This window comes from Myxocyprinus asiaticus, chromosome 21, assembly GCF_019703515.2.
Source record: "Myxocyprinus asiaticus isolate MX2 ecotype Aquarium Trade chromosome 21, UBuf_Myxa_2, whole genome shotgun sequence".
NCBI classification, from domain to species: domain Eukaryota; kingdom Metazoa; phylum Chordata; class Actinopteri; order Cypriniformes; family Catostomidae; genus Myxocyprinus; species Myxocyprinus asiaticus.
In genome coordinates this window covers 11,711,574-11,738,742 of record NC_059364.1, presented here as the reverse complement: position 1 = coordinate 11,738,742, position 27,169 = coordinate 11,711,574, and the positions used below count along the sequence as shown (strand labels likewise).

Genomic DNA, 27,169 nt, shown 5'->3' with positions numbered 1-27,169 from the left:
GCCGCAAAATGGCGCTGCGATATATCGAAGGAGGCCACGATATGCAGAAAAGGACAGCGACAACCTTATCCCCCGCACTCCCCCTCAACAACTTTAGGGCCAGGTTCTATGTAAAATACAGGGCCAATTTCTCTTCCTAGTCCACCCCTGCTCGGACTTAATGGACCCTCATCATGTAGAGGTTTGTAACCCGACCAGGGCCTGATGGGACCTGAGAACTCGACGGGCTTCGGGCTGGGTTCGGTCAGTTTTTCAAGTAGGACTTCGGGTTCAGGTCGGGTTTGTATGAATGAAAAAATAAACAGGCTTACCGAACTTGTTTCGCGCACACGCTCTCACTCACAGACACGAGCGAACAGACGAGTTAGGGGCCGTTCACACTGAACTTGTTTTTGCATGCATCTGTTCTGTTTTCCCATCGTTTTCCTATGTAAACACATGCTGGACGAATGTCTTTGACATTTACACCGCGTCCTTCTTTTTCTTGCGTCTCGTGTAGGACCGGCACATTTTAAACACCATGACAATTTAAAAAGAACTTCAAACTGTCAAAAACGCATGTTGAGACACATGCACCTTTCATTCTTTGCGCTGCGTACAGATTGTTTTCAGAGAAGCTGTCACAAAAGTCAACAATCTGAACAAGTTCAGGCTGCATAGAAGGGACTATAGGCAGTGTTTCATATTATTCCAGATTGTTCTGCACCAAGAGGGTACTGTTGCAATGTTTCTTTTATTCTACATTGTTCTGCATGTTTCAGCGCATAAACTGTAAGGCAATGCTTTTTTCCCCTTCTGCTCTAGTGTACTAAGGGGCTCCTGTGCCTGGTTAAAACTGTGTATGTTCACTGTTTCAGCACTGTTACGAATGTTGCCTATATGCTTACATAAAATACAGCCTATTGCAACAGTACTTGCTGGGAGAAGAAATTAGATAGTAAGTGATTTCAGGTTCGGACTTAAAATCTGACGGTATCATTTGGGCTGGGTAGGGTCGGTCCACTCGGTCTCGGGTATGGGTCGGGTTTCATTTTAAGGCCCGTGCAGACCTCTATTTCCATGTAGAATAAAACAGCTTTTATAAGATTACTGATATGACTGGAGTCTTCATTTTAATGTAAGTTGTCATGATTTCCAACATATATTGCAAAATTACAATTCATGTCTTTAGGAGTTAAACTTTTTGAATGAGGAAAAAATTACTGAGTTCAACTTTAAAAGAAATAAAACTAAAACTAAATGAGACCATTTTTGACATAAAGTAGGAGTGTATAGTGATAATATGTGGATTGCATAGCCCAGATAATTTGATGAGAAATATTTGAGTTAATATTGAAATCTTTTGACTTATGATTAAATGAACGAATAGACACATAGACACACACATACAGAAAGGTCTTGCTTAAAAGACACACTTTCCCTGACACACACTGTGGTGAAAATAAACACACTGAACATTTAGCAAGTGCAATTTTATTGACATCTCTGAAGGATATCATAATTGTAGGACAATCTCCTTTGGCTAATCAGACTTCCCGAAGCTGATATTCCACAGATGATAATGATAGTAATTTAAGGCCTTAAGTGCTTGTCTTGTGTGACTCCATGAATTTCATTGAATGGAATCTCATTCAAGGAACAAACTGTTCTAATCCTCAGCAGCAGCCAATTACCTGCAGACAGGTCCAGTCACTCTATAATCAAGGCAACCAGAGAGATGCTTTTGCACAACAACTGATGTTGTGATTTACATTCTGAAAAATGTAGCTCCATAGAACAAGAATTGAATGGATGTAGTTGAAAAATGGCTTTGTCGTCACTTCACAGTACAGCTTACAGTCAGTAAGAGATCAGGGTTGTTGACTTATTGTTAGGGGAATAAAGCGTTACATGGCATGCATTGTAATTTGCAAATATTTATAAAAGGCGTCTGGGTTTGTATTACACCTTCTGAAATATAGGTCTTTGGTGAGGTGATACATCAGCACTCAAATATTCAAATAGTAAGAAATAATTTTTTACAGATTTACAGTAAGTGTAGTTCACACACAAATTGTAGTTTACAGTATCATGCGATATCAGTTTAAAATCTTGGCCTTGAGACCTCTCATGAACATATAAATGTGGCCTTAGCCTAAGTCTGGATCTCAAAACTTCATCTTAATTTGAACGTTGGCTTATGGTCTCAGACAAGACCACAGTCAATTTTCAATTGTACTAAAGGTGTTAATTATCTCCTTAACCCTTTAACCTTGGATCAGCCCCCGCTGGTGGGCCCGTGAGAAAAACGTTATTATCAAAATATTAATAACTACAGTCTTGACCAACACAAAATAGGTACAGTTTGAAAGCTTAGAAGCTGTTCTTTACAATGCATGTAGGCATTATGACAAAAACTGAACAAGTGCTTTGAAATTTGCAGACAAATAATTTTGCACTGTACAAATGATTGTAATCAGTAAAAACATCAAACTGATCAGACAGCCAAGTGTCATATGTCGTTGGACAAAATATAGTGAGTAATAGATAAGTACAAGTCTTTGACATACATGTTACATGTAAACAGGTGTTGCTTATAAGCCGCGTTTTAACAACAATAAACAGAACAACAAAATATCACATACCATTACTTAGAGGAGGGGATTCCTGTTAAAACAAGCCCCACACAACGTAATTGGATGCACAGACCATTAGATAATCCACACAAAGCACAATGTGCACACAGCGCATAATGTGATATCTGGCTGAAAACACGATAGCTTTCCTGGATCAGATGACTTCATCGGAAATGATGTAGAACGTTATCCAGCGCCATGGAACACTAAAGCAATATTATCAGAATTCAGAATGCTGCAACAAGAGGTGGAAGTCATCCAAATATGGGCAGAGAGGATCGTTCACTCTAATTACATATGCCCACCAGGAGATGGCGCCAAGTGCATGACAAAAACACAATGATGGCTCAAATGACACAGAAAAGAACTGAATGAGATCTCGTTACTCATGTCTGCATGCTTTGGAGAGAGCATACCTTTAGTCATTGTTTTGTAATTAGTTATGTAAAATATGACGTTTTATTTGTTTGGAGAGGCTTTTGGACACTTGGAGACATTTTTGCACACTAGGATAAATTATATTTGTAATGCTATAACTTTTGATTGCTTTGTCGTATCAACACAAACTTTTACTTAGTTACAGTTGACATGATTGGGAACAAAACAAAATCAGTTTTTGGAGCTACCGTACCTTTGTCACACCCAGTGTGTGATCATGTCAAATTAGAAAAATAAGAAAAAAAAATTTTGGCTCAAGTTTTTATGTGATTTTTCAGCAGTTTCTTAGGCTGAAAGCCTCATAATTTATCATAATCCATATTATTAAAATTTTTTGAAAAGTTTTGGCAGAGGCTGTTTGCACTAAGTTCAAATAGCGATAGATGCTATTTGCACTCTAGTGCAAATAGTGGCAGATACTCTTACACCCTTGTTTAACTACTAACATACAGTACAGTGGCATCACTGCAGCATATTTTATTGTGTTTATTTGGAGTCCCACATACACCCTACACCAACCCCTACCCCTAACCCTACAAAAATTAACCATGGTTTTACTACAGTAACCACAGTATCACCATTGTATTTTTTCTAGTAAAATAATAGTAACCACAACATTAAACTTGGCTACTATTAACTACTATTAACAACATACATAGTTAGTACATCAGAACTATATAGTTTCCACCAAAATACATGGTTACTACAATATTACTACAGTAAAACCATCCGGAACAAATCCTTCTCTCAACCAAATCTATGACCAAATCACTGCGAGGAACTTCTTTTATATATTACTATAAGTAGTATTATAGAAAATATATAGAGTAGAGACATGGGAAAAAGTATGTCAAGGATTTGAATCTTGGATCTCCAGCATGAAAACACATACACATACCGTCGTTACACCCAGAGCTACTACAGCTGCACATAGGGGCGCAGTTTGTCGTAAAATCCTGTATTTCCACCAGACTACTGAAGCGCAAATAGTCACTTAGTAATCTAATCTCTTAATCCACTAAATGTCTAACCCGTTAACCAGTTTAATGTCTCTGCCCCACTGCAAAAAATTCAAATATGCCCGCCTTCATTTGATCAGCAGTTGACCCCAAATAAACCTGTTGTGGCTGTCTTGAGTTTGGTCTGAGTGGTGGGTGGAGTTAGTGTAAATAGCCTCTGCCAACATGATGGGCTATTTGCACTTAGTGTAAAGAGACACTCCGAAAAGTTTTCTTTAAAATTATACCAAACAAATGAGCCTCTTTGTTTTTTGGTAGTGTTATAAGCCTTTAATTTTGGGCATGCCACTGAAACAGGAAATCTTTACATATAAATATTTGAGCAAAGAGGACGATGTGGAAACAGTCTCTGTGAGTGTGTGTGTGTGTGTGTGTGTACCTTCACAGTCAGATGGCTCTGTGCTTCCCTCCTCCTGGTCAGAAAGCAAACGTTCAAATTTGTGCTGATGTCCCGGTGGACTCTGTGTGTTGAGATCAATGACCCCTGAACGGAAGCTTTGCGAGCGGGACACAGAGATCTCAAACTGCTTTGCTAACTCATCCTCGCTGTCTGAAGAGCTGGAAATCTCCTCGTCATCGCCGTAACTATTCACTGGACACACACAGATAGGAACAGAAAACAACAGGTTATACAAAACATGCCACCAAAATGCTAGGGTGCTGTGGATTGTTGCCAGTGAGTTGCTAAGGTGTTCTGAGTGGTTTGTAGAGTGTTGCTATGCTATGCAGTTCCAAAGACCCTTTCAAGAAAAGTCAGTCCACTCTAACGAAATCATAAATAAGATCAACAGTTCATTTTGAAACTGAATGACAGCAGTCCAGTTTTTGTGTTTAAATATTATTACATTCAGAATATATGGGACATAGGAGGCATTTTGACAGATAAAAAAATGGGGGTTCAGGGGTGTCCCCTGAATTTTATTTTTAATAAAAATGTAAAAGTCTTAAAGGACCATTTTTATATTTTCCTTAAAGAGCACCTATTATGGTTTTTCCAAATATTACCTTTCATGTAATGTTATATAGCTGTTTGTGAATGTAAAAAAAGTCTCAAAAATCAAAGTGCACGACAAATGGAGTTACTGACTCCCAAAAGAAAGAACCGATTCTGAACACCTGAAATGAGTCGTAAGTAATTCCAGACTTACTTCCTGTAATAACCTATGTAATTTGGTCACAAAAAACCTGCCTCTGGTCTTCATTGGCTGCTCGCGAACAGCTTTGACCTGCCCACAAACACTACACTAAGCGGTAGACCAATCACAACAGACTGGGACATCTGACCAATCAGAGCAGAGTAGGCTCTCTGAAAGGAGTTTAGAATGAATCCTTTAGAACGGATCATTGAACGAGTCGTTTTTGACACTGGGAAAAAAAAGGTAATGCTGCAATTTAAATTATGAGCAAATTAAAGTGTTTTTTGACCTTGGATGCATGTAAAACCAAATTTGGCATGTTTAAAAACCATAATAGGTGCTATTTAAAGTGAGAATCTACTAACAAACAAACAAACAATTTACATAACAACAGTGAAACATTAAAATACTGTTTGCTTAATTTAAAGGTGCAATATGTAACAATTTTCATTCACTTTTTTTTTTAGCCAATGTGTGAATGGCTTGTAAAGCAACTTAAAAAATGAGCCCTTCCTAGACTTCCTAGATTGCCTATTAAGGCCTGTAGACTGATTTTCATGCGAAGGGAGCGGGTCGCTTTTGCCAGAAAAATCCAAAGGATGTGACGTTTATGCACGCTCCCGAGAGCCTTGCCTCAGTAATCGCTTCTCTTCCGCTATTCAACAGCCACAACAAACTGCGACACTACGTAACGTTATCTTAGTGATGGAATCCAGCAAACGTCCGGCTCCCAGCACAACACCGACTCCTACGCAAACTCAGAGTAAGACAAAAAAAAAAAAAAAAAAAAAATGTATCTACTGAATCCTGTCTGGATAAGCGGGAACGTGATCGTAGTCGAGCGAAAACTAGAGTGAACATCGGCATTCGTTCGGTTTTGGGGATCAAAACCGACCCTGAATTGGCGTTCTTCTTATTGGACAGGTAAGCTTACATAACTGCAAAGCATGTGAAATATAGTGCCATAAGGATTGATCTGTGTAATTTTAGCTAACTTGATCTTGCCTGCTAACGCTGACGAATTGCAAGCTACCTTGCTTCGTAACTTTCAAATAATTTCAACGATCTTCTCTTTATACTAAAAGTCAGGTATACAGGATAAATTTAAGCAAATATGCTGGTTTCTTGATCGTTGTACAACTTATGACATACAAAACATACAATAGTGCAACATAACTGCAGTGCAACAGTAAACTTTCTGGTATAGTTCGGTAGTATGTAGCTGTATGTGTGTATCAGTATGCTATGTTAGCTGATAAGTAGTTTCAGTTTGGTTTCAAAGTTTGTAGTAAAACAATCATAACTGTGTAATTTTAATTATGCTACCTCATCTGTCAGCATGATGCCGGTGAATCACGTTCAGCCTCTTTGTACGTTACGTCATTGTTTTGGTCGATGCTCGCTGGCTCGGGTCCCTATGGAGTGTATGCACGAGCACGAGCAACAGGTAGCTGGCTGCAGTTCACTTAACAGCCACAGGTGTCATTAATATCAGGGTTTCTGAATCTTACATACTGCACCTTTAAGTGTAAATAGGCATTCCTTGCCACCCGTGCCATGATGACATCTGATTAATTTTCACAAAATTAGAACAAAAGTCTATTTATTATGAAAGACTCTTAACATGCTGATTAATAAAGCTAAATTTAGACGTTATTGTCTAAAGGCGCCATGTTAACTTGTCCTGACACAGACCTGGCTTAGCTGAACCATCTGAATCACATATCAGATAGATGAAGATAGTTTCACTTTGCTTCATTTTGGTTTTCTGCAGTGTGTTTAAGTGAAATATGCCAGTATCTGTAGTGTTGTCTCCGATAATGTTGTTAAAATAACCACGCCTGCAACTATGTACAGTAAATTAGGCTTTATGCTGCACCTCTTCAGCGGGGAAAGAGGCAACGTATAGAGAGCAGGAATAAAAGTGCGTTCAGCACTAGGGAATTATTGCGTAGCGCTGGCCACGCTATTTTCCTGCTCTAGAGAGAAATAGAGAGAAGCTGAGCACGCTTCATTCCCATGCAAGAATACACGTATGCTTACACAGTCACTTGGCCAGGTGTCAGATAACTAACACAAAGATTTAGATCTCGGTCCGGATTGAAATGTCCTTCGGTCCGGATACAGAGACTCCACAATCAAAACTACACTTACTAACACAAACTACACACTCAGTCATATTGTGAATTTGCACACACAATAGACACTGTAAGCTACACACTTATGGCACTTTTCCACTGCATGTTATAGTTCGACTCGACTCGAATCTGCTCGCTTTACTTTTCTGAGCTTGCTTTTCCACTGCAGCCTCAACGTGGGTGGGAATATAGGCTGATCGTCATAGTTGCGCTGCCTCTACTGCCGTGACATCATCTTAAACGTGACACAAACACACAACAAAGGAGCAATGGGGGATATCAAACTAATGGTGTTCTTGATTCTCGGTATGTGGCTGTTTTTCACAGCAAGACGACAAACTTTGTTTCAAAAGAGGCTGACGGCAGCAAGACAAAAATACCGCTAAAAAAAACAGGAGAGTTTGGGAAATCATACACCAAAGCGCAGACGAGTACATCACTGTGTTAGCTCGACGACGCACGTAGGTAAGATAACCTGCCATCTAGCTTATAGATTCTCTCTGACCAATCAGTGATCTTCAGGGATTTGACGTCACATTTAGTATTGGCTCGGCTCGCTTGGAACCTCGACCGAGGTGGTACTAAAAAAAAGTACCAGATACCAGGTACTATCCACAGTGGATAACCCCCAAAAAGCGAGCAGAGTCGAGTCGAGTTGAGCTCTACCGTGCAGTGGAAAAGCCCCATTAGACCCCGACATGGCTGCTTCTTATTCTGTATACACTGTTACCCAAAGGAATTCTTATTTGTGCTTCTATAAAACAACTGTATATCAGTGTAACTCATTATGGACACTCTTTATAAAGCCATCAACCATGAGACCAATTCATGGTAAAAGTGGCATGAACAAGTTTAAACGTGTATGCAGAATAAGTAATTAAATAGAGTTCTGTCTGTCAAGGTGTGTGTGTGTGTGTGTGTGCCAGAGAACATCAGATGATCTAGGTGTAAGACAGTGTGTATAGCAGACAATGTATATTTGCTGCGTGTGTACATGGAGTGAAAAAAGGTGTGTGTATTTTAAATGTGTGTTTGCGTACAGTGTATTTGTGTGTACATTTAATGACTGTCGTGTTTGCTTTGGGAGGGTGTGTTCTCAGTTTACTGATTATATTAAATATCCAAAAAGACAAACACACACACACACACACACACACACACACACACACACACACACGTGAGTCAGCAAAGCTCAACACGATTAAAAGTCATTAAACAGAAATTCACTGATTCGGTCAGTCACAATCCAGATGAAGAATGTAAAGCTTCAAAGAATAATTACCTATTTTCCTTAAAAACTTAAAGCTAAATTGTGTAACTTTTTTGGAGTTAAAAATCTTTTTCTTATCCCAGAATAATATTCAGTCAACTATCAGTAAACCATTTGTTGGTTAATTTTCTCTAAAACTGTAAACACTGTGTCTCTGTGGCACTATAAAAATTGCTATGTTGGTTTGAGCGACCTGTCCAGCCCGACATAACAACACTGACTTAACCAATGGTGTGAGTGGGGGGCGGGACTATCTATTTACTTGGACCAATAACAGATGGGGGCGTATTCATAAAGCTGTTTGAAAACAATGTTCGGTAGCCCTAGTGTCGCAGAAATTACACACTTCAGCTTTAATAAATATACAGTATTATATGCATTACACGCTATATATTCCAAATCTCATATTTTAATTTATTAAGTCAACATTAAATGTTGCTCACAACCTACTTTACTTCCATAATGTGATGTATTTCTGAGAGAAACAGGTTATTTGATTACAATTTTTTATTAAAATATTAATCTACAAATTTTATAAACTAGTATTCAGGTAACCAGTTTGTGACAAGAACAAAAACACCAAAAATGTCTAAACTGTGGCCACATCCACATCCATTTTCAAACAAAAATAGATTACTAAATGAACGGACAGCAGTCAGTAACTCAAATACCGATCTTAACAAACATGGACTAAGAATACGGACTAAAAACTGCCAACCGACATCTTACCAGTGCTAGAGTAGCGTGAAGCCAGCCGACTCCTCCTGCTTTCCAGCTCATCTGTCTCTTCACTGATGGGAGTGAGACGTGTGGCAGAGGGGACGGAATCGAACCTGCTGCCCAGATTGCGCATTGTCAGCTGGGCTTGAAGGGCTTCCAGCCTCTCTTGTGGATCCATGGAGGATACATCCACTCCAGCACCAATCAAGTTCTGTTTCAAATCCACATCGGAGTCCTGAGGGTTAAAGGAGTCGGACTTCGACTCAACAGCTCCATTTTGGCCAAGGCCCCGGAAGCTACTGGAGATGGCGTCTGACACCTGAGCGAGCCATGAAGAGAAAGCTGGGATACCTGACTTGGGGACGTCTGCCATTCCATAAGATTTCAAAACTTTTTTCTTCGGTAAAGATTCTTTGCAAAATGTTCTGAACACTTTTGGTGACAACAAAAAACAGATCTGTTTTCAGATGGTCAGAAGACCCAGTGAAGTCCCACATATTGTTATTGTGGTAGAAACAAAAACAATCTCTTAAAAAAAAAAAAACTCTTTGTATTCACTTCATTAGTGCAACTAACAACCATTTGTCCACAAACAGAATTTGTATTAAGGTTAACTGGCTTTGGCTACCTGACAAAAACTGCACGTCCAAACACTTACCAGCAGTGGAAAGAACAATCAATTACTCCTCCATTTAGAGCTCCTGCAGAATCTTACCAATAATCTACATACAATAAACCTTCAGTCACACCAGTTCAGCAGCACCTGAATGCAAAACATTTGTCTCGAGGACCTCTCATAGCACAGACTGACTGAATGTTTGCTCAGGGAGCTGCTTTTTAAATGCCACAGCAAAACATTTCCTCCAACACCCAGCTTACATATGGATTGTTAATATGTACAATGTGTGTGTCTGTGTTTGAGTCACACATTGTGTAGTCTAACCGAAAAGTGCAGAGTTTATTCATATGTAAGTGTGTGATTTAAATGTGATTTCCAAGAATGAACAGATCAAGGTATAACCCATTGAGCACATTGAGTATGTGTGTGTGTGGTTCAGTGCATGTAATACCAATGCTAGAGGACTATTTGTTGTTACACAGCTCTCTGGAACACTTGATTCTGATTGGTCAATCACAGCATTCTTTGTGCTTGTCACTGATTATGTGAGCGCACTAAGTTCCTGGTTTTAATGCAGAATCCGAACTCGGGACTGCTGATTCAATGCGCTTCCAGTCGCACCACAAGGGAAGGTAAACACACTTGAGCTGAACCAAAAATGCCCTTGTTGTCTCCTTAAGAATCACTTACTCTATGTTGTATCCTTCCTCATGTTGTAAGTCACTTTGGATAAAAGCACCTGCCAAATGAATAAATGTAAATGTCTGATGGGAGATGCTGCTAGTCAGTGAGTCAGCATATGTCTGATCCTATAGGGTACTGGAACTCTCAGAAACAACATGCCAACTTCACGTGTGATCATGTTGCTGTCGTATCATACTGTGGTCTCTTTCTTCTCACATAATAAAAAAAAATCTCAAATACTGAGTAATATATATGCTGTATATATAAAATATATTTTCTTTATTACATGGCTCTCTGGAATACTCAATCCAGAATGATCAATTGTGCTATCCAGTGGTCTGCTATTTCTAAATAATGACCACACATGACAGGGTCATCTTTCCTATTTTTCGTATCAGTCTGCGATGTCTACAAATAAGCTAATACAATTATTTCAACTCAAACCAATATTTTTTGTCCATTTACTTATTTGGCAATTAGTTGTGTAATAAGCTGGATAATGAGCAGTCAGTCTGTCATTTTCGCAATATAAACATAAACAGAACTCTGACGCACCCTGAAGCATACGTCGAAAGTGCTGTTTGTGCAAGAACAATTGTTTTTACATGGATACAGGAATCACACACAAAATCATTGTAAGGAGCAAAGGTCACCCGGTCCCTGGAAATAAATACCTGATTGGTTGATTTGAGTAGCACAAAGAAAATACTCATTATTAATTGCTGTTAAAGGTAACAAAAAATGATTGTAGATCACAGCCAAAAGACTCATTTTAAGACCACCTGAATTGTTTACCTTTATATTTGATTTTATATTTGAAGGTACATTTATAAGTCAGAAAGTCCTGCCAAAACAGCAAATGGATCCGACTTCACATAAGTAAGAAGCTTTGACAACAAATTACTGCATTTACAGAAGGGAGCAAAGGAGTCAGGAAAGAATAATTGTTCCACCCCACAACCACAGACACTTACCCAGTCCTTGGTGTATCCCAGCACGGTCTCTTCGTTTGCGGCGGCTATACTGTTCGAAGCAGGGAAGCCCTCCCACACGAGCGAAACAAAGCTTCTTATTGATAAAGAGGAAGAGTATGGCCAGCAACACGACAAAGATGCCCACAGCTGACAGGAAGCCAACCGCCTCGGGAGTGACTGGTGAGGGAGTAGAAACATACAGAAACACTTATCAGTCCAAGCAAACACAACCCGAACACCTGTATAACATAAACGCATACAAAGGTGATGTCAGCCACCATAATTAAAGAGTATTTAACCTGTGTACATGTTTGTTTGTTTCTTTCTTTCATTTTGTACGCCATGCCAGCTTCTATGGCTACATTCATGGCGGGAACCAGGTTTAGTTATTTAAAATAGTTAAATAAGTTAAATGAGGTGTTTAAGATTCATTTTTCCTAAAAACCTTAAAACTAAATTTGGATTCACTTGATTAAAAACCTTTTCAAATGAATCAACTGAATAATACAGGTTCCTCAGATATGTAGAGGTATGACAGTCCAGTAAAATATGTTTAATGGATATTGGGTTCTGACAAGATGAGCACTTTGGTGAATTTTCTCCTGATAGTAAAAATTAGTGTGTGAGTCTTGTATGTCCTATCCAGCATCGTGTATAAATGACTTGATCCCAGCGATTATAAAAAGGGAACACATATCTTGTTCCAACAACAAGATTTATTTCTCATAATTTGTTGTTTAAACATTGATCCCACTCCGACTGCCACCTGTTTTTGATATATACATTCAGAGTTGGTTTCAGATCTGTGGAAGGTATAGGGCATTTTACTGGTTCAGTAGATAGTGCTTCTCTGCAGCTCTGTCCGCTTGTTCATTACTGGAGATTCCTGAGTGTCCAGGTACCCAGCAGAAAATAATATTAAAACTCTTTGCTTCAAGTGATGACAGTTTGAATAAAATCTTCACGATTGTTGGGTGTTCAGTTTTAGTAGCTTCAAGACATGATTTTGAATCAGTTATTATAAAAAAAAAAAATGTTGTGGCGCAGTCTCAATAAACTTCAGTGCCAGTATTAGAGCATTTGCCTCTGCAGTGAAAACTGAACTTTGGTCAGGGATGCGGATACCCTGACACAGTTGGTTTGTTGCAAAAGCTGCTGCCACTTTATTTCCAGATTTAGATCCATCTGTGTATATTGGGATATGTTGTGTGTATACTGCTCTTATGTCCAGAAACTGTTGATGGAAATCATTCGGATGCGTTTTGGATTTTTGGCTCCTTGTTAAATCCAAATGGATTTTAGGCTTTTTGCGATCCCATGGAGGAATTTTGTAGAAATGTGTCTGTTCCACACTGTTTAGATCCACTTTCAGATTCTGCAGATAGGTTTCTATATGTAGGCCAAATGGATGAATGAAACTTGTTTTTATATATATATAATGTTGAATGCTGAAGTGGGGAAAACCTGTGTACATATTCTGGAATAAAACAGCTAATCACACCAATGACCCAGAGGGACTTGCAATTTCACAATTCCCAGAATAAACAGAGGTTAACAATGTCAAAAAAGCTTTGGACATACATCAAACAAAGCCCATAATGTCAGCTATTAGTTTTTTCCATCTTTCACTGTGCTCATCCATAGAAACATGATCCACATTTTTCCTTGATTACTTATATACCTTAAGGATATGTATATTATATCAATTTATTGCCATTGTGTATTACTGTATAGATATACTGTACATATAGTCGGGTCCAACAGTCTGAGATCACATTGAAAATATTTTTTCATTTAAACCTGGAAATTTAATTGTATAAAAGGCGACAAAACAAAGAACAAAAATTTAAGATACTGAACTTTGTTGATCACTAATACTTTATTTTACATTGGCCTTGTTAAGTCCTTTGTACAAAAGGTCAGATTTTCATGCAACCACTGAAGCACACAAGATGCTCTTTGGAACATTCGCAAATTATGCTTGGATAACATGGACAGATTTTCAGGAAGAACTTATTTGTGTGACAATTTATAAATCTACACATTAAATCCATCTTAGGCTCACAGTTTTTACAGATTTGTCATTTCAGAGAAGGTTTCATTTGTACAAGACTGATTTTTACCCCCGCCAGTTCACTGCACAATCTCTGCTTGGAGAGACCAGACCTACGCAAACACATTCTATGCTCATAAAAGAAGCCTTGGACCCATTTTTCTCAAAGGAGCTTTGAAGTAGTGAACACTTCAAGTGTAAAATGGCCCATTAAGTTGCATAAGAGTGAATATTTCACCTAGTCTGAGAAGCCTGGCTCTCCTCAATGTGTGTTTGAGAGTGTTTACATGTGTGTTTTTGAATAAAAGGCTGGAGCTGCACACTATTATAATGAACCATCTAATCTGCAGCAAAAGTAGGTTGCACACACAAAAACACTCTCAGCTCCCAGCTCAGCCTGTATGCCTTTCTTTCTTCCACAGAACACAAAAAAGAGATGTTAAGATGTATGACAGCCTCAGTCACCATTCACTTTGGTAAAAAGATGCAATTAAAGTGAATGGTGACTCAGGCTGTCAGTCCCTTAAATTCTGCCTAACTTCTCCTTTTGTGTTCCACGGAAGAAAAAAAGTCATACGGGTTTGGAACAACATAAGAGTGAGTAAATTATGACAGTTTTATTTTTGGATGACGTATCATTTTAAATTTCAGAAAATATTGCATACACTGATGCATACAAATGTAATTTCCAAACACTTACTTGCTAGCTATGCTCTCTGCACTATTTGGAACACACTGACCTTGTAAATACAGAAACACTCACCCACAAGGACCTCTATGATGTATGAGATGGAGTTTCCTTGGAAACAGCTCAAGCATTCTGTAAGGCCTGATTTGAGTATGGCTTTGTTCACATAGACGCATACACAAGGATTCATGTTGCCATGGATTTGCTGTTCTTGAGTGCACAGGGGGCTCTGAGTTCATATGTGCTCTAAATATGATGGTTATTAAGAATATTAACTATATATACAATTGCAATTTAAACTTTATGAGGAATGAATCAAAATGAGCTGGTGTCGGTAATAAGGACAGGGAGAAAAAGAGAAGCGCAGACAAACACTTACAAGGAGAGAATAAATGTTAATTGTTTTTAAATAGTTTGGATTGAATGATACTAAATTCTGAGTATACATTTTATTTTATTTTTTACAGAAATAAATATATAGGCAATAATAGTGCTCTGGAAAGTCTCATGAGAAGATAATCTGACCGCTGAGACCTCGCAACCAACCATGAATTTCTTGTCATGTTTAAAAAAAATAGAAAAGCATCTCTACCTACTGGTCATTTGTCTAAATTGCACTCTGCTGTTTGACTACACTAATTAACCACGCTACACAATTACTGGTAAATTCATATATTTAAGCTTTTTTTATGCTATTTTTTTATATATTTATATTTTATATAAATAATGGATTTCTTGCTTCCACACTGTAAGTTTATTATAAAGTCCATAATGATAAAATGAGATAGACAGACAGATGATAGATAGACAGACAGACAAGACAGATAGATAGTTGATACACAGATGATAGAAAGACAGACAAACAGATAGATAGATAGTTGATAGCCAGACAGACAGATGATAGATACTGTAGATAGATAGACAGACAGATTGTTGATAGACAGATGATAGACAGACAGACATATGATATGGATGGATGGATGGATGGATTGATTTCTAGCACTGGCAACATGAATTTTCTTAAATTTTCCAAACCCTTTCCCTTAGCGCAAGAAAAAAAAATCCCTACTCTGTTCTAGGATCTCTACAGCCATCTCACAATTATCACTAAGGGTAGGATAGGGGATTAGAGTCCATCATCAAAACCCGCCCCATCTAACAATATCTCCACCAATCTCCAAAGGATCCCTTTTAGACTCTTGTTTATGATTAGTGTGATAGGGTTATTGTCAAATATGTATATCTAAATTATTGTTAAAACAACTCCAACTCACTACTTCCCCCAATTTCTAACACCCCCCTCAGAAAATTTAGTTCGAAGGTGTTCTATCCACCACCTCTCAACAGACTTATGTTGTAACGCCATCCACCTAAAACTAGAATGAAGACTTGCAACGTATAGGTCCTGATTCCCATGTTCAATAAAATATCATGGAATGGCTTTTCTTTCTTATATTATAGATATGTTTGATCCTAACTTGAAGTTGCTTCCCTGTTTCACCCACATACAGCATACCACATTTCCCTACAATTAAGAACATTCACTATATGCCTGTCCTCAACTGTAAAATATTGTCTATTCGGATAACCTATTTTAGAATATCGATTAAAAATATAATCGAACGTCCTAAAATATTTCTCAATAGGAGAAATAGTACTCTTAAACGTCGAATAGACCAGAAAATCTTTGAGATTTCTATTTCTCCTAAAAGCTGATATTACTCTAAATTCTTTAGAATTTTCATTTTTCTGTTGTAACTTCTCAAAGTTGTCTTTTATATATTTTTTTGTAATCTATATAAGTTTTGAAAATAAGTAGACACAAATGGAACTCAATTCTTAATAGTTTCCTTTTTCCTATTCAGATCTAAGGGAGCAATATGCATCACCTCTGATTTTATTGTTCTCAAAAACCTCTTACTATAACCTCTCGGTTGAAGTGCCCTAAAAAAAATTCCAATTGCTTCTAACATATGTTACTCCTTCGAGCATATTCTTTTAAATCTAATTAATTGTGATTTAATTATACCTCTAAAAGTGTGCCTTTCTCCAGTAAAGCATGAGCATCAGTTGATTTAAAAAATACTTTAGTAGCCAAAGTTTTATTCCCCTCATCCTCGATTATATATATATATATATATATAAATAAAACAAAAACGCTGTATCCAAAAACTGCAATCTCTCCTCTTGTAACTCATATTTAATTTTAATTGAAGGATGATGACTATTCAAAATAGATATAAATGTATGGAATTCTTCTATGGGGTGATGCCATATACCAAAAATATCATAAAGATATCTAAGGTATATTAATGGTAAATACTGGCACTTCTGAAAAGCTTTTTCATTCCACCTCCACATATAAATATTCACATACGCCAGGGCAAGTTTTTTCCCCATCGCTCTACTGCATATTTGTAAATAATATTTCCCATTAAATTCGAAATCATTACGAGTAAGACTAAGATATAGTAGGGTCAAAAGGGCCTCCCCCGGACATTTATAATCTGGATATATTGCAAAAGCCTCCCTAACTGCATTTAATCCTAGTGTAGTATGTCGATATTTGTGTATAGACTATCTATATCAACAGAGAAAAGGAGAGAGTTCTTAGGTACTTCAATGGTTTTTAACTTGTTTACAAACTCATAAGTATCTTAGATGTAGCTACAATGTTTTTGAGACAAAGGGTTAATAAATGTATCTATAAATTCTGCCAATCACTTAAAATCAGTCGTGCACATGGGATCATATAAGGAACTGTCTACGACTCCGGTGGCTTATGCATTTAGGGAAGAAGATATAGAATTTACGTGACCTTGGCTGTTCATGGCCAGAGAGGTACAGAAACTGTTTATATGTAATATATTTTTGTTTTTATAAATCAAACATTATTTCATAAATCATTCTAGCAATTTCTAATTGTATAGAATATGTAAGTGGTAAGTAATGCTTGGTGTTTTTTAATTGCCTGCTGGCCTCCTGTAAATATTGTGCCTTATCCATTATTACTATTTTTGATCCTTTCTCTGACGGTTTTATAATTATTTCTGTATTTCCTCTTAAATCATGTAATGCTTTATACTGTTCTTTGGTTAAATTTGATCTGACTCTTTGATTTACTTTATATTTCCTAAAAAAGACTCTGTATTTCCCTGAATCAATTCTCAAATCTCTGAAGGAACATGTCCCAATTCTGGTTCCCACTGACTTCCCTCCGTAAACTGTAAAATTTCTGTATTTAATTGAAAATAAAAATAACCTACAATTTTGAGTCTCCTATGATACAGATGAAGATCTCGCCTACATGACATGCAATTAACCTCATTTGGTGTAGGAACACCACAGACAGACAGACAGACAGATAGACAGTTAGTTAATTAGTTAATTAGTTGATAGATAGATAGATAGAGATAGATGATAGACAGACAGAAGATAGATAGATCAGATAGATGACAGACAGACGATAGATACTGTAGATAGACAGAATTTATGTTTTGTGCATAAATTGTTAGAGTTCTAATAACTCTGTGTCCAGCCATTAGTAATACTCTTTTCACCGTCTCTCTCTTTTTCTGTTTAACTTTCTCAGTCATTAGTTAAATGGCACAGGATGTTGGCTCTCTCCATTTCTCAGGAAATTTCCTGTTGGGCTCTAACACCCTTCCTGACTGTGCAGCTCCCAAACAAAGAGCAGAAAATGTAAGGTTTTTCTCTCAAAATTCACTGCACTCTGGGCACCAGAGCAATTTGTCTTTTTTTTCGACCTTGTGAGATTTTAGGGGGGAAAAAAAGTGTCTACCTCTTATTTTTCCCCCTCAACACACATGAAAGCACTGAAATGTCTTTCAGTTTCTCTTACAAAATGTTTTAGATGGTTTATAGTGCTTATCTGTCTCCTCCTCCAAACTAAACACCACCTGGGATCATAAAATCAATCTCTCTCTTTCATAGATGGATTGGTCATGCCCTAAGAAAGGCAGAGGTGAGGAACTGAAATGCAGGTAAAGATGAATGGGGTAATTTGTAAATAAAGGAGGTTTGGACTGACACACCAGCACATTCTTTCTGCTCTGCTGGGCAAATTAAAAACAGAGGATTGTCATTGAACATTTTCCTTTAGAAAACTATTCCTGTGACTGACCAAATACAATAAAGATATCCTGAATTGTTTAAAGCAAGCACATCCCAAACATAGAACAGATGCTGTATGAATTTAGGGAATTCCTGCTGAAAAATCTTTTTGGAAGTGATATGAGGACTTGCATTAAAACCTGCCTATAGACTAGAAATTCTCTGCACTCATGATCAAAGTTGTTTTAATGTACATTCTGTGGCTGACTGTAGATTCAAGATTAGACTGTGGCTGGGTTTCAAATAACATTGCAACTTCAGCTTTAACGATCATCTTAACTTACGTCACTCATTATTTTATGATGGAGTAACGCCTGTTTCCCAAACCAGCACGTAGATCGCTCGTTATAAAGTAGAACTTAAGTGCTTCGTTACGGGAGCTGTCCAGTCCAAAGGTGCTGATCACTTTGGCCAGTATGTCCAGGTCTTTGTCTTCTCAAAATGAAAATAATGTGGGAAATGCTAACAAACATGGAAGTTGTTTGTAATCTTGTCGAGGAGACGAAATGTATTACCTAACTATTAACGATTTTAATTAAAGAAATAATGATGGCTTTAGTAAGATGGTGTTTCAGAAGCATTGATGCTCAATCATAGAGATTAATAAAAGTGATGCAATAAATGCATGTAACGTAAATGTATGCAATGTGAATAATAAGTGGCTCTCACGTAGCCTTACGTTATTTGGCTGGAAACTGAACAAATGCACACAAAACAGCGTTAAAATGATGGGCATCAGTACTGAACTACACATAGACCTGTCTAAATATTAATAAATCATCTGGTTAGAGTTCAAGGTTCGGTGTACTTGTAGCCTTACTGCCATTATGCATCATGCAATTTGTTACTCCCTTGTAAAAAGACTATAGGCGAGCTGATCTGAACCAGCCGTTGGAGGAAGAAAGAAGAGGAGGAGGATGAAGAGAGAGAGAGAGAATCTCTCATTGCACACTCTCGCTCTAATCTCCTCTGTTAACCATATTTAAATTATTTATTAAGGCATATTTATTTAAGATTTAAACTGCATGGTCACATTACATTACTCATGTCTTCTTAAATAATCTGTTTAAAAGGAACATATCGCCTTTCTATTGCCATTACAATTATGCTTATCAAAGAAGGCTAATATAAGGTTATACCAGGGGCGAGGCCAGAAATATCCAACTGAGAAGACCTTGGTGAAACAGGGTGGACCTCTATTCTGTGCCTTATTTCATCGTGAATATAACAAAGTGTGGACCTTTCCTCAGCTGTTATGAGTGAATATTTGCTCATTTACAGTTAGCTTAATACTTAGAGTTGCATAATTACAGGTACAATAACAATAATTATGCCTATTTGTTTCTGAACAATTATTAAGTTAATTATTAGTAATTTACCTTAATAGGTCATATTGATGCAATGAAAAATGAAATGGCCATAGAAATAAATATAATAAATTAAAATAAGAGATTTGATGCAATAAACATTATTATTAGACACTTTTCAGTCATCCTGCTTTGCACAGGTGTTAGCTCTTTCCCCAAAGATCGAGTCTTTAAAATCTGACAGCTCTCTGGGCTTCATGGAGCTGCTGCAATGTTGCAAAATATATATCTTAGTTAGTAGTCTATGTAAAATAAGAGGTCTGGTGAAAAACACGAGTGAATCAGATGTTCTATTTAACAGCTGTCCTATAGAGTTGGGAAATGTTACATTCAAATGGAGGCTTAAGAGCAGACAAGCACATAAGAGAAACTTCTTGTTCAAGAACCATTTCTGAGGTTGTAGATACTGAATTATGACCAGGGTTGGGGAGTAATGTAATACATGTAACGGGATTACGTATTTAAAATACAAAATATAAGTAACTGTATTCCACTACAGTTACAATTTAAATAATTAGTAATTAGAATACAGTTACATTCAAAAAGTATTTTGATTACTGAAGAGATTACTTTGCATTTTATTGTCATTTGTTTCATTTAATATTAATTCCTTTCAGATGGAAAACATTTATAAATATAAATGATGCGACCCAAAGTGCATTTGAACAGCGGTGAAACACTTATGATGTGTTACATTCATACGAGCAGACAGAGAATAAGTTTGAAGTAAGTTTGGAGCAGAAGAAATAGAAATAAACCTTGTGTAAATTGTCAGCTTTACGCTAAGCTAAAATGCTATTTCTAGCCATTTTACGTTACCAGGCACGTTCATATTTTTTATCAAGAAAATTCAGGTTAGATCATAATTTCTTTTCTAGTAAGACCTTTGATATTAGGGCAAAAATCGTATTCTTGATCATTTTTGTATTGTTTCCCTGTAAAAATATCAAAAAATCCTTAAAACAAGATCAATTTGATTTATCTTGTTTTAAAATCAACATTGCATAAGATATTTAGGTTTTTCAGAGAATGTATTTTTAACGTGTATTCTAGCAGAGTTTTTATAGTCAAAACAAGTGAAAAAAATCTACCAGTGCTGAAGTAGTAATCCAAAGTATTTAGAATATGTTTGTGACCTTGAGTAATCTAACAGAATACATTACAAATTACATTTTACAGCATGTATTCTGTAATCTGTATTGGAATGTGTCTCAAAAGTAACCCTCCCAACCCTGATTATGACACATATGACAATTCACCTGTCGTCCCAATGTCATTGCATCCTAAGATGGTCTGAGACAGGGGTGGAATGGCCATGGAGAGAACCAGGACTTTTCCCGGTGGGCCGGCTGCAAAACGGGGCCGAACGGGCTGCAATAAACTGAAACGGGCTGCCGCATTATGCTGAACATGCCATGACTGGCTGAAGAGGGCCGCAAAACGGCACCGTGATATGCAGAAAAGGACAGCGACCTGGCCCTTATGTAGCCTCGCACCTGTGTTATACTGTATGACGTGTCTTGTAATTTAGACCTATCACGTCGCATGTGCAGACTGCCTGTTGATTTCAATGTGATTGTAACGAGGAGGAGGGCATGGCCGGGCCGCGAGGACGCACGCCTAGCGCTGAATCGTCCTAATCAGCCAGGAGGGGTATGAGGAGGAGCCGAGGACGCCAGTGAGAGAGAGAGAAATGCACGAAGTTGTGTGTGCGCATCTTTGTCTGTTTTGCAGTTTATGTTTTGTTTGAGTTCAGTTTGTTATTAAAGTTTTACATTGACTGTTCAGCTGGTTCCGGCCTCCTCCTTGTCCATCTTAAAAACCTCGTTACACTGGTGCCGAAACCCAGGAAGGAGGAGGGATGCGCTGTCATGGAGTCCTCACCGCTGCTGTCCGCCAGGGGACAGAGGACTTGCTGCTTTTCGCCAGGGGAGTACGGGGAAGACCTGCCGGCAGAAGGACCGCCAGAAGGGCAACACCTCACCTCCAGGAAGGCAGGGGAGGGGAGTACGTCAAGCCGGATGTTTCCCCAGCCTGAATCGAGTGGTGGAGTGTGATGAGGAGGGCATGGCCGGGCCGTAAGGACGCATGCCTGGCACTAAATCATCCTAATCAGCCGGGAACCGGGGACACCAGTGAGAGAGAGAGACACGCATGAAGCTGTGTGCGCGCGTCTTTGTTTGTTTTGCAGTTTGTTATGTTTGAGTTCAGTTTGTTACTAAAGTTTTACATTGACTGTTCAGCTGGTTCCCGCCGCCTCCTTGCCCATCTAAAAGGACCTCGTTACAGCGTAAACAATAAAATTTTTTTATCCTCTGAAATAGTTTACAATGGCTTTCCAATGATCAAAATATGTCAGAAAGATATGTTTAAGTTACACTTAACGGACTTGAGAGTGGTTCAAAGCTCCCGTTAATTTATGAATGTTTTTACAAACTAGTTAGGTAACGATGCATTTGGGAAATGCGCCTTAGAGATTAAGCACTACTTAAGTGCTGCTAACGTTCTACTTGGTGCTTCGGGAAACCCAGCCTGTAACTATCTGTCATTGGAGGGACAGAGAGCCAGAGATTATCGGACAGAATATGTGACAGATGAGATCCTCAATTAAGGCCTGCTACTATATTGAAAAAAATAAAAATAAAAAATACTGCGAATCACATATTCAGAGAGGAGATGACACTTGTAGAAAACAGAGACACCATTGTAAATGGTTCACTTCGCCAGGAACCTAGTATCTCACCCAAGTGCACAATGGCAATAAAGCAGAATTCTGCTCCCAGTGTCTCTCCTGGGTCCTGGGACTCCCTCACCTGGGATTGTCCCTGCAACCTTTGCATAAGCGCCCATCCGCTTTAGCCAGGCCACCAACAACTCATTAACTGGTGCTGACTTTCAACTTTTCATCTGAGGCATCTAGAGAACACTACACTTGCGTAGCACATAGCTGAATAGACTATTAGCTATAACAACAAACTAGTGCAAAAATCTTTAAAATAAAAAAATAATTATAAAATTAATAATATGTAACGAGTTTCACAGCATGGGCAAGGAGGCGGCGGGAACCGGCTGAACAGCAACGTATACTTAAATGACAGAACATAACTCAAACATAACATAAAAGTGCTTTGCAGCAAACAAAACAAGGACGCACACACACAACACGTGCATCTCTCTCTCTCTCTCTCTCTCTCTCTCTCTGTCGAACTGGTGTCCCGGCCCCTCCTTATCTCTCTCCTGCTGATTAGACAAATCAGCGGCAGGTGTGCGTCATCATGGCCCGGCCACGCCCTCCTCCTCATCACACTCCTCCACCTCCAGATTCAGGCCAGGGAAACCTATGGCCTGACCTACTCCCCCCCTCCCTTCCTGGAGAGGTGTTGCCCTTTTGGCCGTCCTTCCTCCGGCCGGCCTTCCCCGCCTCCTGGGAAACTAAGAGAGACAAGGGGAGGGAGAGGTGAGAGAGAAAGAGCGAGCGGGAGAGACAGAATGAGAAAGAGAGAGAGAGAGAGAGAGAGAGAGAGAGAGAGAAAAAAAAGTAGCTCGCCGGTCCCCGGACACACTGTCGCCTGGTCCTCGGCCAGCTGGGCAGCAGTCCTTCAAGACGCCGGGCGAAGGCACTGGACATCGCCTCCTGGCTGACGGCAGCAGGCTCCTCCGCCTCCCGGCAGACGTCAGCGGCTCCTCCGCCTCCTGGCGACTGGCAGCGAGCTCCTCCGCCTCCTGGCGACTGGCAGCGAGCTCCTCCACCCCCTGGCGGACGGCAGCAGCTTTTCCATCTCCTGGTGATCGGCAGTGGGCCCCTTCGCCTCCTGGCGAACTGCTCCAGTACTGCCGTACCATATCTCCACGCCGTTGCGACCCTCCAACAGCGGCGAGGGCTCTCCGACAGCACATCCCTCCTCCCTCCCGGGTTTCGGCACCAGTGTAACGAGTTTCACAGCATGGGCAAGGAGGAGGTGTGAATCGGCTGAACAGCAACGCAAACTTTAATGACAGAACATAAATCAAACATAACATAAAAGTGCTTTGCAGCAAACAAAACAAGGGCGCACATACAACACGTGCATCTCTCTCTCGAACTGGCATCTTGGCCCCTCCTTATCTCTCTCTCCCGCTGATTAGACAACTCAGCGCCAAGCGGGCGTCATCACACACCCCGGCCACGCCCTCCTCCTCACCACATAATCAAAATAATAATAATTAATCATTATAATAAATCCTTGAAATAAAAAAAAGTGTTAACAGTAGGGTTAATAATTATATTTATTATACCTTCCACTGAGGAGAACTGAACTACTTAAAATATTGTAATAAATCAATAGGTGAACCAATTTATCAAAAGCTCTTTCAGTAAATCAGGGAAAATTATGTATTTCCAAGCTTGGAAATACATCATTCATATAACTGTCACTGCAAAAATGAAGCTTATATTTATAATAAACACATTTAAAGAAAATCACATTTAATATATATATATATATATATATATATATATATATATATATATATATTTTTTTTTTTTTTAAATGCTGTTTTAGTTTTGCTAGAGTGGATATAATGAGAGGTTTAAAGGAATAGTTCACCCAAAATTGAAAATTCTCTCATCATTTACTCACCCTCATGTCATCCCAGATGTGTATGACTTTCTTCCTTCAGCAGAACTTTTAGATATTCTTCAAAGATTTTTATAAGAATATTTCAGCTCTGTTGGTCCATATAATGCAAGTGAATGGTGATCAGACCTTTGTAGCTCCAAAAAGTTATCCATTAGACTCCAGTGGTTAAATCCATATCTTCTGAAGCAATATAATAGGTGTGGGTGAGAAACAGATCAGTATTTAAGTCCTTTTTTACTCTAAATCTCCACTTTCAGTTTAACATCTGAGAGTAAAAAAAGGACTTAAATATTGATCTGTTTCTCACCCACACCTATTATATTGCTTCTGAAGATATGGCTTTGACCACTGAAGTCTAATTGATAACTTTTATGTTTCCTTTATGTGATTTTTGGAGCTACAAAGGTCTGATCACCATTCACTTGCATTGTGTGGACCTACAGAGCTTAAATATTCTTCTAAAAATCTCTGTTCTGCAGAAGAAAGGAAGTCACACACATCTGGAATGACATGAGGGTGAATAAATGAGAGAATTTTCATTTTTGGGTGAACGATCCCTTTTAAACAATAATTCTGGTGGTTTTATGGATTAGGAGAGACCAAAGGTATTAATATCAAACAATGTTTTGGCCAAAAGAAACTGCAATAATGAATTGTGTAAAATGTATAAAACACACGCCTCAGCGCTTAAAACTAAGCTCATGACCCGGTCTCCCCTACTACAAAATACATAGGAAGAATTAATTATTGGTGCTTTTAATGATTTATTGATTGAAAAGGCTAATTTCATTTTAAGTAGTTAGGTCCTTCATGTCCCATTGAAGATCTAGTGTAGCATTTTTACTCATGTGAAAAGCAATGAAAACCAGCAGGAGATGAAATAAACAGCCACACACGTCCGTGGATGGATGCGAAAAGTAGTTATTATACAAAACACTGCATGATTTTCAGATGCCATGTTTCCAATTGTCTGGCTGAAATGTCAGTTCTAATAATTTCATGTACAGCAGAAGAGATGAACCCTGAATGATGTGATATAAATGATAATGCTGGCAATGGCGTCACATCATCTCTCAGCCCTGCGCAAAACCAGCCACCGAGCTTTAATACAGAAGCTGATACTGTCCATAATTATATTTGCTCGGAAATCAATACAAGCCTTTCTAACGGGTATGAATATCGCTTTCTAATGTCGTTTAAACACAAGCGATACTTACTATCTGATGCCATGATCGCGTGGCGTCAATCACACACACCCGATTGACCAGTATCAATCGATGTCTTCATACGTCTCTAAAGCACCTGGGAATGAACACAGATCTGGCGAAGATAAACGGTCCGACTGCACTTCTCACCCTGTCCCTCTCAAACCGGCAGGTGACGATGGAAAAGCCCACGGTGGGACTCTGTTCTGCTGCTGGCGAGAACACACACGAGAACGCGCTGCGCTCTCTCGAGCTCGTTTTGCCAGCTGCGCCAGTGAACTCAAGAGCCCTCAAATGATCACCTTGTAATTTGGGTCAATTAAGTGACGCTTAATGTTTTTATGTACGGATTTACGCAGAAATACATTAATAATGCAAAATCGTAAACAATTACAATTAGTTTTACATTTTTGCTGGGGCTAATAAGTCGAAAATGGTGGTTTACCGCCCAGAGACAGTCAAAAAATTATAAGCATACGCAGTTCGGAATAATTTATATTTTTTCTGTAAATATATATATATATATATATATATATATATATATATATATATATATATATATATATATATATATTAGCAGTGACAATTTTGTTTTAAAAATTCTTCATATTTGAGAAATGTTGTCCACCAAAGTCAGGTGGTGTTACCAACATACTCATTCTGCAGTCACATTATAAAAACATGAGAACATTAGACTCTCGTGACTGTGTAAAGTTTTAGAAAAAGGCCTATTCTTCTAGAAAAATCTATTTTAAAATTTTTATGAAATGGCAAATAAGGTCACGTGGAGTAACCCTAAAAAAACCTCTAGATATTGGTGAATCGTGAGTCAATTAATATGTAAAAAAAATATATATATATATTTTGTGCTTTCAAAAATACATTTGAATTTGTTCCTAGTGTACAATCACGGGTATTCAAGGAGCAAGTATTTTAAATACCTTTCACATGGACTCAAAGATTACATTTCTACAAACTTGACACGTTTTAAACTATTTTTATCACCTGACCTCCACAAACTTATTTGTCAATAACCCAACTGCACTGTCATCATTTTCCACAAATCTAAAAATATATATATATGATGAGAAAATTAAATGGCACACATCCAGCAAACTAAAAATTAGCATGGAGACACTACTCTCCACCGCATCTTTTGCCCTCAGCTCTGCACATAAATCTCATTTTTGTGTGTAATCAACCCACTTTGATTTATATCCATTCAGCTCTGCTTAAAAGCTACAGTCTATTAGGTGTGAACTATACCAATCCAGACTGATTTGCAGCTCTAAATTATCAGACGACCCCACATTTCTGTTCATGGCACCAATGAGCGAGAGAGAAAGAGAGATGTTGAGAGTGGAAGCAATAAAGGATATTGATTAAATCAGGCAGCCGAATGAGTGCATCATTAAAACCTTTAGGTTACAACAAACTGGACCACAGGCATATAAAACACCATCTCTCTCTTTCTGTATGTTGCATTAGCT

The 27,169-nt window shown here is 38.3% G+C and overlaps 1 pseudogene; it reads right to left on the bottom strand.

The window, feature by feature from the left end:
• The window catches only part of LOC127411645 (synaptotagmin-16-like), a 37,674-nt pseudogene extending 11,737 nt beyond the window's left edge, over positions 1-25,937 (bottom strand).
• Positions 25,938-27,169: the final 1,232 nt, after the last annotated feature.